The sequence below is a fragment of the Salvelinus alpinus genome, chromosome 10 (genome assembly GCF_045679555.1).
Source record: "Salvelinus alpinus chromosome 10, SLU_Salpinus.1, whole genome shotgun sequence".
NCBI lineage: Eukaryota > Metazoa > Chordata > Actinopteri > Salmoniformes > Salmonidae > Salvelinus > Salvelinus alpinus.
This window is the reverse complement of record NC_092095.1, coordinates 58,095,023-58,111,184: the sequence shown is the minus strand read 5'-3', so window position 1 is coordinate 58,111,184 and position 16,162 is coordinate 58,095,023. Positions and strand designations below refer to the sequence as shown.

At 42.3% G+C, this 16,162-nt stretch overlaps 1 protein-coding gene across 18 annotated transcripts in view; it reads right to left on the bottom strand.

Moving 5' to 3' along the window:
• inpp4ab (inositol polyphosphate-4-phosphatase type I Ab) overlaps window positions 1–11,393 on the bottom strand; it is a 41,407-nt gene extending 30,014 nt beyond the window's left edge. For 17 of the 18 annotated variants that reach the window (XM_071329881.1, XM_071329883.1, XM_071329888.1 and 14 more), the window contains exon 1: window positions 11,236–11,393. The gene's annotated coding sequence lies outside the window, so the exon portion shown is untranslated. Of the gene's footprint in view, window positions 1–6,895; window positions 7,180–11,235 lie in introns of those variants that run through there. The other variant, XM_071329875.1, reaches the window with a different exon arrangement.
• Between the last annotated feature and the right edge of the window lie 4,769 nt (window positions 11,394–16,162).

Sequence of the window (16,162 nt, the reverse complement as noted above, 5' to 3'; positions counted from 1 at the left end):
CTACTTCAACAAATGGGTGATGATTTAACAAGCGCATTCACGAAAAAAAGCACTGTCGTTGCACCAGTGTACCTAACCATAAACATCAATGCCTTTCTTAAAATCAATACACAAGTATATATTTTTAAACCTGCATATTTAGTTAATATTGCCTGCTAACATGAATTTCTTTTAAACTAGGGAACTTGTGTCACTTCTCTTGCGTTCTGTGCAAGCAGAGTCAGGGTATATGCAGCAGTTTGGGCCGCCTGGCTCGTTGCGAACTGTGTGAAGACCATTTCTTCCTAACAAAGACCGTAATTAATTTGCCAGAATTGTACATAATTATGACATAACATTGAAGGTTGTGCAATGTAACAGCAATATTTAGACTTAGGGATGCCACCCGTTAGATAAAATACGTAACGGTTCCATATTTCACTGAAACCGAAATGATAGGTCATTAACATGGTCAAATCCGGAAACTAAGGCTCATATTTCTGTGTGTTTATTATATTATAATTAAGTCTGATTTGATAGAGCAGTCTGACTGAGCGGTGGTAGGCAGCAGCAGGCCCGTAAGCATTCATTCAAACAGCACTTTCCTGCATTTGCCAGCAGCTCTTCGCTGTGCTTCAAGCATTGCGCTGTTTATGACTTCAAGTCTATCAACTCACGAGATTAGGCTGGCAATACTGTAGTACCTATAAGAACATCCAATAGTCAAAGGTACATGGAAAACAACATGGTATTGAGAGAAATAGTCCTATAATTCCTATAATAACAACAACCTAAAACGTCTTACCTGGGAATATTGAGACTCATGTTAAAAGGAACCACCAGCTTTCATATATTCTCATGTTTTTTTTTATTTATTTTTATTTTACCGTTATTTTACCAGGTAAGTTGACTGAGAACACGTTCTCATTTGCAGCAACGACCTGGGGAATAGTTACAGGGGAGAGGAGGGGGATGAATGAGCCAATTGTAAACTGGGGATTATTAGGTGACCGTGATGGTTGAGGGCCAGATTGGGAATTTAGCCAGGACACCGGGGTTAACACCCCTACTCTTACGATAAGTGCCATGGGATCTTTAATGACCTCAGAGAGTCAGGACACCCGTTTAACGTCCCATCCGAAAGACGGCACCCTACACAGAGCAGTGTCCCCAATCACTGCCCTGGGGCATTGGGATCTTTGTTTAGACCAGAGGAAAGAGTGCCTCCTACTGGCCCTCCAACACCACTTCCAGCAGCACCTGGTCTCCCATCCAGGGACTGACCAGGACCAACCCTGCTTAGCTTCAGAAGCAAGCCAGCAGTGGTATGCAGGGTGGTATGCTGCTGAGCAAGGAACTTAAACGTTAGCTTTTTTACATGGCACATATTGCACTTTTTTGCATTATTTAAACCAAATTGAACACTTTATTATTTATTTGAGACTAAATTGGTTTTATGTATTATATTTAGTGAAAATATGTGTTCATTCAGTAGTTGTAATGGTCATTATTACAAATATATATTATTTAAAAAATATATATATACACATTTATATATATTTTATTTTTTAATTTTTTTAATTGTCCGATTAATCTTTTTTTGGTTCTCCAAGAATCGGTATCGGAGTTGAAAAATCATGATCGGTCGACCTCTACTCCAGACTAAACTGGCTGCCTAGTTCCTACAGTAGTGAGAGTAGCCCTCCAGACTAGCTGCCTAGTTCCTACAGTAGGCTCTGTCTGCCTTACTTACAAATCAAGGCCTTGTTCATGTCAGGGAGACTGAGGGACTGACGTGAGGGGACTGTTCAACAGCTCAGGCTGTACTTGCCCCCCCCTTTCCATTTCTCTCGCTTTCCAGTCACCAGCCTTCTCTCAGGGTCATGTTAGGATGCCACATCCCAACAGCATCCTCATATACACCATAACAAAGTGCCTGAGATGTGTGCAGGTGTACTTACTGTCAGTGGTGAAGGCAGAGAGTGGCAGGTAGCCTTGTGGTTAAGAGCGTTGGGCCAGTAACTGAAAGGTTGCTGGTTCGAGTCCCTGAGCTGGCAAAGTGGAAACATTTTCTGTTCTGGCCTCGAGCAAGGCAGTTAAACACCAACTGCTCCCCAGGCAACTCGATTAAGGCAAGTGTGTGCTTCCTTCTATTTCAGAAGCAGTCCTGCATATCTCAGTCCAGATGGTCCCTGCATCATCAGTCAGAGACACTGATCAATGGACTGGAGCCGCCGGACCACCCTCTCCACACACAATAGGAGTGTGTGTGTGTTTTTTTGTCACGGTGTGTGTTAGGGCTGTCCTCGGGAGAAAAAATATATATTGTCGACCGAAAGTCGTCTTTTCTTTCAACCAATTGAATAACGTCTTCATATCTCAAAATCATTGTCATGTGATTAATCAAAATTCTATTCAAATCTAAATGAAACGCCTAAAAAGTTACTGCCATTGCCAACTATGTAAAAACAGCCTACATTAAGCCAACAAATAAAAACATTGCAGCCTGCAGGAAGAAAATATCCCGATAAAAATAAATATCCTATAAATCACATTGGCTACAACGTCTGCAATGAACTTGAAACATTGTATCAACTATTAACTTGAGTCTGGCCCAAAGCTTGCGCTGCTAGCAACATTGAATGTAATATTCTGGGCTGTCAGAGTTTCCCCAACCAGTGACCTCGGGACAGACACAGCTGTAGGCTACTTGTGCAAGGGATAAGAAGCAGGACTTGGGCAAAAGCTCACTGACGCTGAGTCCCGGCACCTCAAATGGTCTACTGCTTGAGCTCCTGTTCCTCTTACAGAATATTAGCTCAAAAGTATTATGGAGCTCCTGCACCTAAATATGAACAGTACCAGAACCCAAAATGAGTTACTGAACGTATTTCAGTCCAAGTCCCGCACTGATAAGAAGTAATCAGGAGGTCTATTTCATAAAGTTTCCACTGGATCAGAGCATGACATTTTTCCCTTTCACGCTGAGCGGTTACCAAAAGGGAGAGAGATGGAAAAGATTTTTCAAATACATTGAGGAACGATTGTAATTCTCAATGGATGTAAAAACAGACTTTGTTTGCTTTCTGTTTGAGGTGAAATAAACATTACTCTGAGAAGCTCCACAGTTCATTAGTTGTGGTGCATTAAGCAAATCAGATCCGCAAATGGACACATTTATATGCCTACATTTGGGCACAGGCCAGGTAGGGACCCCAATTTTTCACTTTAAAAATGTATGCCAAACAAAAAACATTGATTCAAAGTTTAACAAGCCATACAAATCTATGCACAATGACTACTTTGAACAATTTACACAGTAAATAAATGAATAAAATGATTTAAAACAGCAGATGCAAGGTTTGGTAACAGAATTAGGGTAAAATCTCCCTCAGTTTTATTCTGTTACCAAGTTTTGTACCTGCACAGTTCATCCTGTAAATGTGTTGTAAAATGTTCTGTGTTAAATTGTTAAAAAGTAGTCTTTGTGCATACAATTCTAACGTTTGTTAAATGTTGAAATCAATGGTTTTTGTTTGGTATACATTTTTTTTTACATTCCATTACTATGGAAATGCTCTGAACTATTATGATTAAACGTCTGTCTCTTTTGATTTTATCCTAAATGCCTAACTCAATGTGGTGAGCTGGACGTGACAAACTTTTACAAACTGAAACACAAGAATAACCGTTATTGTATACGGATGGGAGCTCAGTGAATGTTACAGTGCATTCGGAAAGTATTCAGGACCTCGACTTTTTCCACATTGTTACGTTATAGCCTTATTCTAAAAATTTTCCCCCTCAATCTACACGCAATACCCTATAATGACAAAGTCAAAACAGGTTTTTCGAATAAAAAAAACAACCTTATTTACATAAGTATTCAGACCCTTTGCTATGAGACTCGAAATTGAGTTCTGGTGCATCCTGTTTCCATTTATTATCCTTGAGATGTTTCTACAACTTGGAGTCCACCTGCAGTAAATTCAATTGATTGGACATGATTTGGAAAGACACATCTGTCTATATAAAAAAAGGTCCCACAGTTGACAGTGCAGGTCAGAGCAAAACCAAACCAGGTCGAAAGGAATTATCCGTAGAGCTCCGAGACAAGATTGTGTCCAGGCACAGATCTGGGGAAGGGTACCAAAAAATGTCTGCAGCATTTAAGGGCCCCAAGAACAGTGGAGCTGATCGTGGACTACAGGAAAAGGCGGGCCGAACAGGCCGCATTAACATCAACGGGGCTGAAGTGGAGCGGGTCGAGAGTTTCACCCTATTCCCAAGTTATTATGGTCCAAACACACCAAGACAGTTGTGAAGAGGTCACGACAACACCTTTTCCCCTATTTGGCATGGGTCCCCAGATCCTCAAAGTTCTACAGCTGCACCATCGAAATCATCCTGACCGGTTGCATCACCGCCTGGTATGGCAACTGCTCGGCATCTGATTGTTCGTATGGCGCTACAGAGCCCAGTACAAAAAAAACGTTTAATCCATTTTAGAATAAGGCTGCAACGTAACAAAATGTCAAGAAAAAGTATGTGAACCCTTTGGAATTACCTGGATTTCTGCATAAATGTCATAAAATTTGATCTGATCTTCCATCTAAGTCACAACAATAGACAAAGAGTCTGCTTAATCTAATAACACAAACAATTATACATTTTTGTGTCTTTATTGAACACACCATGTAAACATTTACAGTGCAGGGTGGGAAAAGTATGTAGGAGTATCTAGGATTTAATAACTGGTTGATCCTCCTTTAGCAGCAATAACCAAACGTTTTCTGTAGTTGCGGATCAGACCTGCACGACGGTCAGGAGGAATTTTGGACCATTCCTCTTTACAAAATTGTTTCAGTTCAGCAATATTCTTGGGATGTCTGGTGTGAACAACTCAAGGTCATGCCACAGCATCTCAATTGGGTTGAGGTCAGGACTCTGACTGGGCCACTCCAGAAGGCGTATTTTCTTCCGTTCAAGCCATTCTGTTGTTGATTTACTTCGTTGTCCTGCTGCATCTCCCAACTTCTGTTGAGCTTTAATTGGCAGACAGCCTTACATTCTACTGCAAAATGGGAATTCATTTTCCCGTCGATGATAGCAAGCTGTCCAGGCCCGGAGGCAGAAAAGCAGCCCAAACCATAATGCTCCCGCCACCATACTTTACAGTTGGGATGAGGTTTTGATGTTGGTGTACTGTGCCTTTTTTCTACACACATGGTGTTGGTGTTCCTTCCAAACAACTCAACTTCAGTTTAATCTATCCACAGAATAGCTGTGGAACATCCAGGTGCTATTTTGCGGACTTCAGACATGCCGCAATGTATTTTTGGACAGCAGTGGCTTCTTCCGTGGTGTCCTCCCATGAACACCATTCTTGTTTAGTGTTTTACCTATTGTAGACTCGTCAATAGAGATGTTAGCATGTTCCAGAGATATCTGTACGTTTTTAGTTGACATTAGGATTCTTCTTAACCTCATTGAGCATTCTGTGCTGTGCTCTTGCGGTCATCTTTGCAGGACGGCCACTTCTAGGGAGAGTAGCAACAGTGCTGAACTTTCTCCATTTATAGACAATTTGTCTTACTGTGGACTGATGAACATCAAGGCTTTTAGAGATACTTTTGTAACCCTTTCCAGCTTTACGCAAGTCAACAATTGGTTCACGTCAGGCAATGCTTCATGTGAGTAGCAAACTCACATTATGTGAGTTTCTTTTATATTGCAGGGCAGCTCTAACCAACATCTCCAATCTTGTCTCATTGATTGGATTCCAAGTTAGCTGACTCCTGACTCCAATTATCTTTTGGAGAAGTCATTAGCCTAGGGGTTCACATACTTTCCCCAACCTACACAGTGGATGTTTAAATGATGTCTCAATATAGACGAGAAATACAATAATTTGTGTGTTATTAATTTAAGCACAGTTTGTCTATTGTTGTGACAGAGGAAGATTAGATCACAATTTTTGACCAATTTATGCAGAAATCCAGGTAATTGCACAGGGTTCACATACTTTTTCTTGCAACTGTATATGCAGAAAGTGTACAGCATAGTGGGTACATTTCTGCTAAAACTTAGAGCGTTGAAGTGCGAGGCTCAACTTCTCCACTGTTTTGGGACCCCTGGCTACCACACTGTTCACAGCGTGAAGCAAACTCATGCACATTCGAAGATACAGTGTGTGACAGCGAAGTGTTACATCTCACTCATCTCAATATCTCCGGTTCTGCTTGTGGCAACGTCATTTCGCCGCTGAGTCTACTTTAAGGAAGAAACACATCCCCAATTTAACCGACAGTCTAAAAACGTCTTCAGATCACTGGCATTAGTCACGTTATTGAATGTTGGCATTGACCAGTGTTCTTCAAGCCTGGTCGTGGGGACCCAGTGAGTGTAGGCTTTTGTTACTGTTCAGCGCTAACCCATCCGATTCAACCCAATGTTGGCGTAGCCGAGAAGCTAGGCACATAACTCCCACTGGTGAGATTAACAGACAAACACTGAACACTGCAACAAAGACTAGATAAACATTGCCACAGAGCAGCAAGGAGCTGTTTTCCTATTTAATCAATAGATAAACCCACACTATGATAAATGCATGTTTCTGCCATAAGATTCCTCCTTCATAGGCAGTCTGAAGAGGACTCACTCATTACGGCCAACGAAGGCGGCCGTTTAGAACAGCATGCAGAGGACTCTGGGTATTATTTATTCCCTGTCAACGGCCCATCTGAGCGCATCACCCCAGCCAAAACCACCATAGGGGGTTAGAGTAGTGCCTAATTCTACAGACTGACAGAAGGGATGCTAAGTAGTAATCTTTGCAAAATGGTTCCAGTCCAGTCAGCACATAAATCAGATACAATACATAGACTATATTTAAAATCTCCTCAAAAATCCCTACCTTTATCCAGGGAATGCTACAGGCAGCCTGTAGATAGTAGCATTAGCATAGCAGCTAGTAAATGAAGCAGCATGGTGGCGAGTGACACAGCACAGTGCAGGCCTGTAGAAGGGCTAATCCATATCCGGCTGCATGTCACAGCTGTACAGACAGACTAGTACATCTCTGCTCCTAACAGCTGAGCTTGGTTCCTCGTCTATAGGGTAAGATGACAGTCTGAGTAGCGAGTGAAGGGCCCGACGGTGGATGCGGTCTCCTCACAGCAGAGCAGCATGTAAACAAACCCACACGCAGCAGCAGCGTCATCATCACTGCTTACACTCTCCCCCATCTCTCTCCCTCCCTCCCACTTTCTTCATCCCCTCCTCGCTTGCTCTCGTACTTTCTGCCTCCTTCGCCCTCCCTCTCCCCACCTGTCCCTCTCTATTTCTCTCCCTCCTTACTCCTGCAGTAGCTAAGAGAAGCAGACTGATAAGGTCCTGTTTTCTCTCTGGCTGACACTGTTCACCAGCAGAAATACACAGGGAGAGGGACAGGAAGGGACAGAGTGGGACAGGGAGAGATGGGACTGTGGATGCTTCGTGACAAACTGGGCTGACAGGACCCAGACGGGCTTTGTCCAGACGAGGAAGGGAATGAAGGGGAGAGGTGTCACTGTTCCCATCCTAAACCCTGCTCCAGAACCTCCTCAGTGATTTGGGAAACTTCCAGGAAGAAACTGTGAAAGGGCTGTATGCTGTAGGCCTGTCACATGTTGATTCCCAGACCAATAAATATTCAACTGTGGTGGCTGGAGAACATTTCCCTGCTCCCTGCACTGTGTCATGTTTGCAGTCACGCTCTCCCTCTCTCCATGGGTCCTATCCTTAGTATTGTTTTGTATAGGGCCAGACCGACTGACCAACGGCAGGTTTCACTTTTCTGCACATGTGGATTTATGGTCTCCATTTAGCATGCCATCATCAATAATTCAGTCTGTTGCATAAGAGGGAAACGCAGAGGTTTATGTCCCAAACGGCACCCTATTCCCATAAAGTGCACTACTTTTGACCAGAGCATTATGGGCACTGGTCAAAAGTAGTGCACATCTTAGGGTACAGGGTGTCATTTGAGACACAGCCAGAGACAGTGGACTCGGGGTAGCACCCGCCACTACTTGACTACAGACCCGTCAGCGCAGATCCCCAAAACAACAACTTTGGTTCAGGTCTAATCGATTTCAGTGTAAAACAGCAAAGACAGGCAAGGCAATGCAGCGAGGCAGATTAGCTATTGCTGTCTGAGGCACCGGCTATCCACCAAGTAGCAGGATTTACAATGTCGCTCATAAGTAAATTAATGAAAGAGAAAGGAGAGTTTTACTAGCAGACTTTTATGACAAAGGCTCCGGAGAAAAAAAATACATGATTATTATAGCAGAGTAATTAGTAAGATAGCAACCATATAAAGTGTGTCAATGTGTGTGTGTGTGTGTGTTGGAGAAGAGTGTATGACGACATGAGAGTGCAGAGGAGTTGAGTGTAGTGTGTTGCAGGATTGAGCGTGTGTTTATGTGGGAAGCTATTATTGGCTTATAAGAGCAACAGAGTAGGCAGAGCATTCAACTGGCTGTGTGTGTGTCAGATTCACTGTGTTTAATACTGATATGAATCTTAAGTGTCTTCTCTGAGCTTGTTTACAGAGTGAGTGTTGTTTGTTGAGAGAGAGAGAGTGTAGGATGAATCAACAGGCTCCTGGTTGCCCTCTGAGCCCAGTGGGAGAAAAATCCCATCGCTGAGTCACAGCACTCCCCCATACATAGTTAATTCAGTACATACACAGTGGTCTCAGGGTCTGTATGCGCGCGCGAGGTAGCTAGCTACTATAGTGAATCGCAAAACTACAGTGCCCAACTTAGTACAATGTAGTACTGTAGTTGTTTACAAATCACTGTAGAATCATGTGCGCAATAGCCTAGTCGCCAACTGGGAGTAGTCTCACAAACGGTTCCTGGTCATTCCAGAGGCCTGGTCGTAATTCGTAAGCTTCCTCTCAATCAATAAGCATGTCCCCTCCCCTTGACCTTGGCTCTGATGGCTCCTACCAGGAAACCACTGACTGAGTCTGCCTTTACGACCTCACTCCACTCTAGTCTTCACTACAAATCAGATAGTGATCATCAATTCAGATAACCACTCAAGCCATGGACTTTCCCAACCCTCTAATGACTGTCCATCTCATGACTGGTGTCTTTTTTTTCTTTCTTTAAAGCTCTTTGAGAATCATTATGGAATAAATAGCACTACAAAAGTTGAATGAATTATTAGTAAATAATGCTAATGTGATTATGCACACAAACTAGCACACAGCAAAGGCAGCTAAGGGCCGTCGCCTCTGGCCATGCACTTGTAACAGTTTAACTTTAGTACGTCCCCTCGCCCCAACCCGGGCGCGAACCAGGGACCCTCTGCACACATCAACAACAGTCACCCACGAAGCATCGTTACCCATCGCTCCACAAAAGCCGCAGCCCCTCTGCAAGGTGAACCACTACTTCAAGGTTTCAGAGCAAGTGAAGTCACCGACTGAAAGGCTGCTAGCGCACACCACCGCTACCTAGCTAGCCATTTCACATCAGTTACACACTGAAGTATGCCTCTCAAACTGATGTCATTTTTCACTTGGTCATGTTCTTGTTCATCAGTTGTTCTTATCATATCACCACTAACACATTATCTCCACTCTGGTCCATGTGAGACAGAGCTAATCCAGCAGTACAAAGGCTGTGTCCGAAACGACAACCTATTCCCTAGTGAACTGAAATGCACCCTATTCCCTATATAGTGTACTATGGGCTCTGGTCAAGAGTTGTGCAAAATATACTAGGGTATACGGTGCCAATTTGAACGTAGACAAACAGTTGAGTGATGTGATGGGACAGAGACACTGGGTTCTCAGCACAGGAGGCTACTGAGGGGAGGACGGCTCATAATAATGACTGGAATGGAGTAAATGGACTGGTATCAAACACATGGCAACCATGCGTTTGATGAATTTGATACCCTTCCATTGATCATGTTCCAGCCATTACTATGAGCCCATCCTCCCCAATTAAGGTGCCACCAGCCTCCTGGTATTCTCAGGGATTTCAACAAGCTGTGTGATAGGAGCCTATGTAGGTAGGCCTGTTGCTGAGTCCCATTGAGACCAAGGTCTCTTTTACAAGGGAGCCATGCATATACACAATTTACACTCTCAGTTCCAGGTCAGAGATAACACTGCTGAGGATGAATGGTGATAAATCACATTGATGAGGTTTCACCGGTTCATAACGAACTCTTCTGGACGCTCACTGTCCACTTCAGCCTGTGTCACAACGGGATGATTTACAATACAATTACAGTGGCTGTGTTGATACTGATAACACACACATAAATGTATAAAATAAATTCAATAGTGATCTTACAAGAAAACAGAGTTACAGTTAAAGCGTTGGTAGAAGACTGCACAGGAGGAGGTGGTGATGATGATGCTGAGAGAGTGTTCAATAATGCACCCATCTGTATAGCTGACACATGGCACCGTTTGTTTTCCTTTTAGCCATGTGGAACGAACTGAGGCTTGTAGGAAAGGGCTGTCAACCGCACCACCACTCTGCCAACAGGCTTATATAACCCACCACTTCCACTTTCAGTAACTAGAACCCCCTTAACTCCACCATTCAAGATCAGCCAACACAAAACACAGTCGTCATAGACTGTGGCAACTGTTCTCTGGCAACGCCAAGAACCCGTCATGTTGATAATGAATGTTAGCTGAGAGAATTTCATGGTAATAGATTATTTAATAAAATACTAGAATATGGTTTATCATGGACCAAGAGTGTTTAAGTGGATGAACAATGAGACAGGCACTCAGTGGGCTACGGATATAACTTCACAGCCTGACTGCAGATACAGTCATAAAAAAGAATACATAGGATGCCTAGGAAAGAATACAATGTCCATCGACATTAAAAGACCCGTATGTCTTGGTCATTGGATGCAGTGCGCATCCTCTGCTCGCTCCTCTCTTCCCATATGAAAACATTGCGTGAAAATAAGACGACTAGCCTAAATTGCAGGTGGTGTTCATACCTAAACGTATCACAGGCAATAACTAGCTTTAGACCACAATAAATAAAAAGCATATGGGTGATAACTGACTATACAGAGAAGACTACAACTTTGAAGTTGAAGCTTTTTTGCAAGGAGGTGTAAAGAATTAATGAGCAAATTAGCTATTATGCTAACCTTCTCATGGCGATTTTTCCTGCCTCTATAACTAACCAGATAACTGCATTTCAAGATGAAGACACAAACCTTTCTACGACGTTTGATGACAATTCATTTGGTGGGAAAGAGACAGCCGTTGGTGTTGACGCTCGCTTGTTCCATTTGTTTCCAGCCTGTCTGTTAACTCCGCAGTGTGATCTCGCCTCGCCTCTCTGCTACATTGTATCATGTGACGTTGCAACTTCATCAAAGGAACCTCCCCTTACTTGAGTCTGAGGCACATTCAGAAGGACACAACTTTATTGAAGACAAATCTATTTTCAGTAAATCATGATAGGCTACATCTTTGTACAGTGTCCTGGGAAAAATCGAATTAGATTTTGGAATGACCAATAAAAGGCATGATGAAGAACTATATTTAGATTCAAAACAGAAGTCAATGACATTGGGAAAATCAGGCTACAGAATATAATCAAGATATGAGTCTATGCTATGATTGAACTGATACAAATACACTTACATGGATAAAAGCGTCCGTTAAATGGCATACATTATTATTAGAATTATCATTATTATTATAAAAGTTATCTGTATCAAATAAAAATGGTGTCACTCTCTTGTGATTGAGGGATGCTGTACAGTAGCTCAGTCAGGCCTGTGATGAATCCTGGCTAAATCCTGTAGGAAGGCTAAATCCTTGTTTTAAGACTATCTTTGCAACATCTTGGCTCCAGTAAGGCATGGTCCAGCATTATGTTCCTGCCCTGCATAGACAGTCATTATTACAGTAATTTCAAATGTTATCATATGTCATTATCTGAGCATATCACTGGTTATTACTATTACAAGCTGGGTGGTTTGAGCCCTGAATGCTGATTGGCTGAAAGCCTTGGTATATCACGGTGTGACAAAACATGTATTTTCACTTCTCTAATTACATTGCTAATCAGTTTATAATAGCAATAAGGAACCTTGGGGGTTTGTGATATATGGCCGATATACCAGTATACTCCACGTTGCGTCGTGCGTAAGAACAGCCCTTAGCTGTGGTATATTGGACATCTTCGGGCCTTATTGATTAAGTATGCGTTCTTCTTCTTCAGTTCACAGTTAGATTAAGCTGTACTACCATCATGTGGCCACAATTTGCAGTCGCAGCTTTCACATTTGTGTGGTCTCTATTCTCTTAAAAGAAAATGTACTATCTAGAGCAGTGTTTCCCAACCCTGGTACTCGAGTACACCCAACAGTACACATTTTTATTGTAACCCTGGACCAGCACACCTCATTCAACTCAATGAGGGCTTGATGATTAGATGACCTGCTTCAACCTGTTAACTAATCATCAAGCCCTCAATGAGTTGAATGAGGTGTGCTGGTCCAGGGTTACAATAAAAATGTGTACTATTGGGTGTACAAGGCTTGGTGAACACTGATCTAGAACCTAAAAGGGCTCTTCGGCTGTCCCCATAGAAGCACCCTTTGAAGAACCATTCTTGGTTCAATGTAGAACCATTTTGGGTTCCATGTAGTACGCTTTCCAAAAGGGTTCGACCTGGAACCAAAAAGGGTTCTACTAGGAACAGCCGAAGAACCCTTTGGTAGCCTTCTGTGATTTATCATTGAAACATCAATAATGTATTATGGTGTAATCATTTTCCTTTAAACCTGACAAACAATATGATTTGAATAGTACAAACATCTTCTTCAGTAAAATGAACTCAAGGAATTAGTGTTTTTGTATTCAGCCAAGCTCCTGTGCTTTCTGAGCTAGCCTACATCACTAGAAAGCTAATAAACTTAGGTGGGGAGCACCTCCTCAATAACCTTGTAGTCTTTCATATGTTAATACAGAGTGACAGACATGGCAGCAATAATGTTAGAAAGGCAACTTTATTGTGCATAATTATGTCATGCAATTTTTGTTTGTTCATATTGACATTAAATTGGATGGACAAAAGTTATATCAACATTTGATAGGTCAGCGATAATGTTAGAACGGCAACTTTATTGTGCATAATTATGTGATGCCATTTCTTTTTCATTTTGACATTCCATTGGATGGACATACCTTTTGACTGGTACTGTAAGTTTGGACAAACCTACTCATTCAAGGATTTTTCTTTATTTTTACTATTTTCTACATTGTAGAATAATAGTGAAGACATCAAAACTATGAAATAACACATATGGAATCATGTGGTAACCAAAAAAGTGATAAACAAATCAAAATAGATATTAGAGTTTAGATTCTTCAAAGTAGCCAACCTTTGCCTTGATGACAGCTTAGCACACTCTTGGCGTGCACTCATTCAAGGAGGAGCCCCCTGCGGTCCTCAGCCCCATCGTCTTTTTCCTCTACATGCTGCCCCTCATCGTCCTCAACGACAGCTACTTCCTGCCCACCCGGACCTTCTTAGAGAACGTGGGCACGGTGTTGTGCTATGCCGTGGTGTGCACCCTGTGGAACAGCATTGGCATTGGCCTGTCTCTCTATGTCATCTGCCGGATTAAGGCATTCTGGTTGAAGGACACCGATCTGCAGGAGAACCTGCTGTTTGCCTCCATCATCTCTGTGATGGACCCGGTAGCTATGTTTGCGGTGTCTAAAGATATTAGGGTCGGGCCTCAGTGGTCTAAGCTTGTAGCTTCAGTAGCCTCAGGCGTACAGTTACAAAGCGTGTATTTCCATGGATGGTCGTCATGCTGTTCCCTGTTCCCCAGAGTGAATGGCTGTGGGTATCTCGCTGTCTTTGTTGCGCTGCAGTTTCAGCATGACAAGGAGTTTCACTATAAACTGGAGAGGCCCTGGCCGTGTCTCAATGCTCCTTAAATTCTTCCTTTCCTCCACGCCCCCTTGCCTCCTTTCCTTTGCTTCGTGATCACTAAAAACTGAAACAATTGGATATATTTCCACCATATTGCCTTCACATTTCATGTTCGTTCAGATCGATGGTAAGGAAGATAGGAGAGGCAGAAAGGAGAGGAGATAAGGAGAGGAGGTAAAGAAGCCATTCAACACTGATTAAGACATAGCCCCTGAGTTTAAGCCTGGAAAAGATAAATTGTTAATTGGAATTGTTCAGCAGCTTTACCCTTCTTCCACAGTGATACATCTATTACTTTCACTACGGTTTGACCTGAACACTGGAACAGTAAACCAAAAGGAGCGAAGGCTTTGGTTGACACTGTACCTTTCTGAGACAGATCCCTCAGATGCTTCAGATGCCTTTAGTCAGTGAAAGTGTAGTTTTTTTGCAGTGGGTGGTATTTGATTCCTGACTATAAAGTGTAATATTTCTCAACCGATAGAATTTTGCACCCGATAGAATAAAGGTCAATAATTGATGATGACGCTCTCTTCCTCCATCTCTATGCGCTTTACGGCTAACGTCCTCAAGATCAAACCGCTCTATGTCTTCATGTACACTTACCCGGCCTATCTGGTGGCTGAGCTGTTCTCCATCTCCAGCATCATGGTGGGAGTGTGTTAACACACACATATACACTGAGTGTACAAAACATTATGAACACCTGGCTCTTTCTATGACATAGACTGCCCAGGTCAATCCAGGTGAAAGCTATGATCCCTTGTTGATGTCACTTAATGGGTGTGTGTGTGTGTGTGTGTGTGTGTGTGTGTGTGTGTGTGTGTGTGTGTGTGTGTGTGTGTGTGTGTGTGTGTGTGTGTGTGTGTGTGTGCGTGCGTGTGCGCTCATATACTCTACACACAGCTCCACTCCTTCTTCTGTGTTCTCGCTCTCTTCCTGGTGTGCGAGTCTTGACTAAAATCGTTAACCCTTTCTGTACCGTTCCCTTCAACATGGCCTGCGAGGGGCCATCTGCTTTGCCATAGTCTTTACCTTGCCAGACAACATCCAGCAAAATAATTGATTTGTTACTGCATCCATCGCCACCATCATTTTAACTGTCTTCGTCCAGGTATGGAATCTGATCATGGCAGCCCGTGGATATATACTGCTAGTCCATTCAGAACACTGCGGTGCACAAAAACAAGTTGATGCAAATATGATATGAAGAGGATTTCAGTTGTGTGACTTCTGACCTTTCACACAGGGTATCGGCAATTGGCCCTTGATGGAATTAGTGCACATTCTAATGACCAATCGCAACATAAACACCATTAATGTCAAGGTTCACATCAGGGAAGGTAGAGCGCTGGCTAGCTGGATAACCAATTTATTATCAATCATTTTGTTTAGACAGTCAATCCAAGGCGTTGTTATCTTCTACCCTTCCATGCCCATTCAGACTGGGACCGCTGAGGTCTAGTATCTTATGTCTCTCTGAGTTCTAGTTCTAGTATCTTATGTCTCTCTGAGTTCTAGTTCTAGTATCTTATGTCTCTCTGAGTTCTAGTTCTAGTATTTTATGTCTCTCTGAGTTCTAGTTCTAGTATCTTATGTCTCTCTGAGTTCTAGTTCTAGTATTTTATGTCTCTCTGAGTTCTAGTTCTAGTATCTTATGTCTCTCTGAGTTCTAGTTCTAGTATCTTATGTCTCTCTGAGTTCTAGTTCTAGTATCTTATGTCTCTCTGAGTTCTAGTTCTAGTATCTTATGTCTCTCTGAGTTCTAGTTCTAGTATCTTATGTCTCTCTGAGTTCTAGTTCTAGTATTTTATGTCTCTCTGAGTTCTAGTTCTAGTATCTTATGTCTCTCTGAGTTCTAGTTCTAGTATCTTATGTCTTTCTGAGTTCTAGTTCTAGTATTTTATGTCTCTCTGAGTTCTAGTTCTAGTATCTTATGTCTCTCTGAGTTCTAGTTCTAGTATCTTATGTCTCTCTGAGTTCTAGTTCTAGTATTTTATGTCTCTCTGAGTTCTAGTTCTAGTATCTTATGTCTCTCTGAGTTCTAGTTCTAGTATTTTATGTCTCTCTGAGTTCTAGTTCTAGTATCTTATGTCTTTCTGAGTTCTAGTTCTAGTATCTTATGTCTCTCTGAGTTCTAGTTCTAGTATTTTATGTCTCTCTGAGTTCTAGTTCTAGTATCTTAT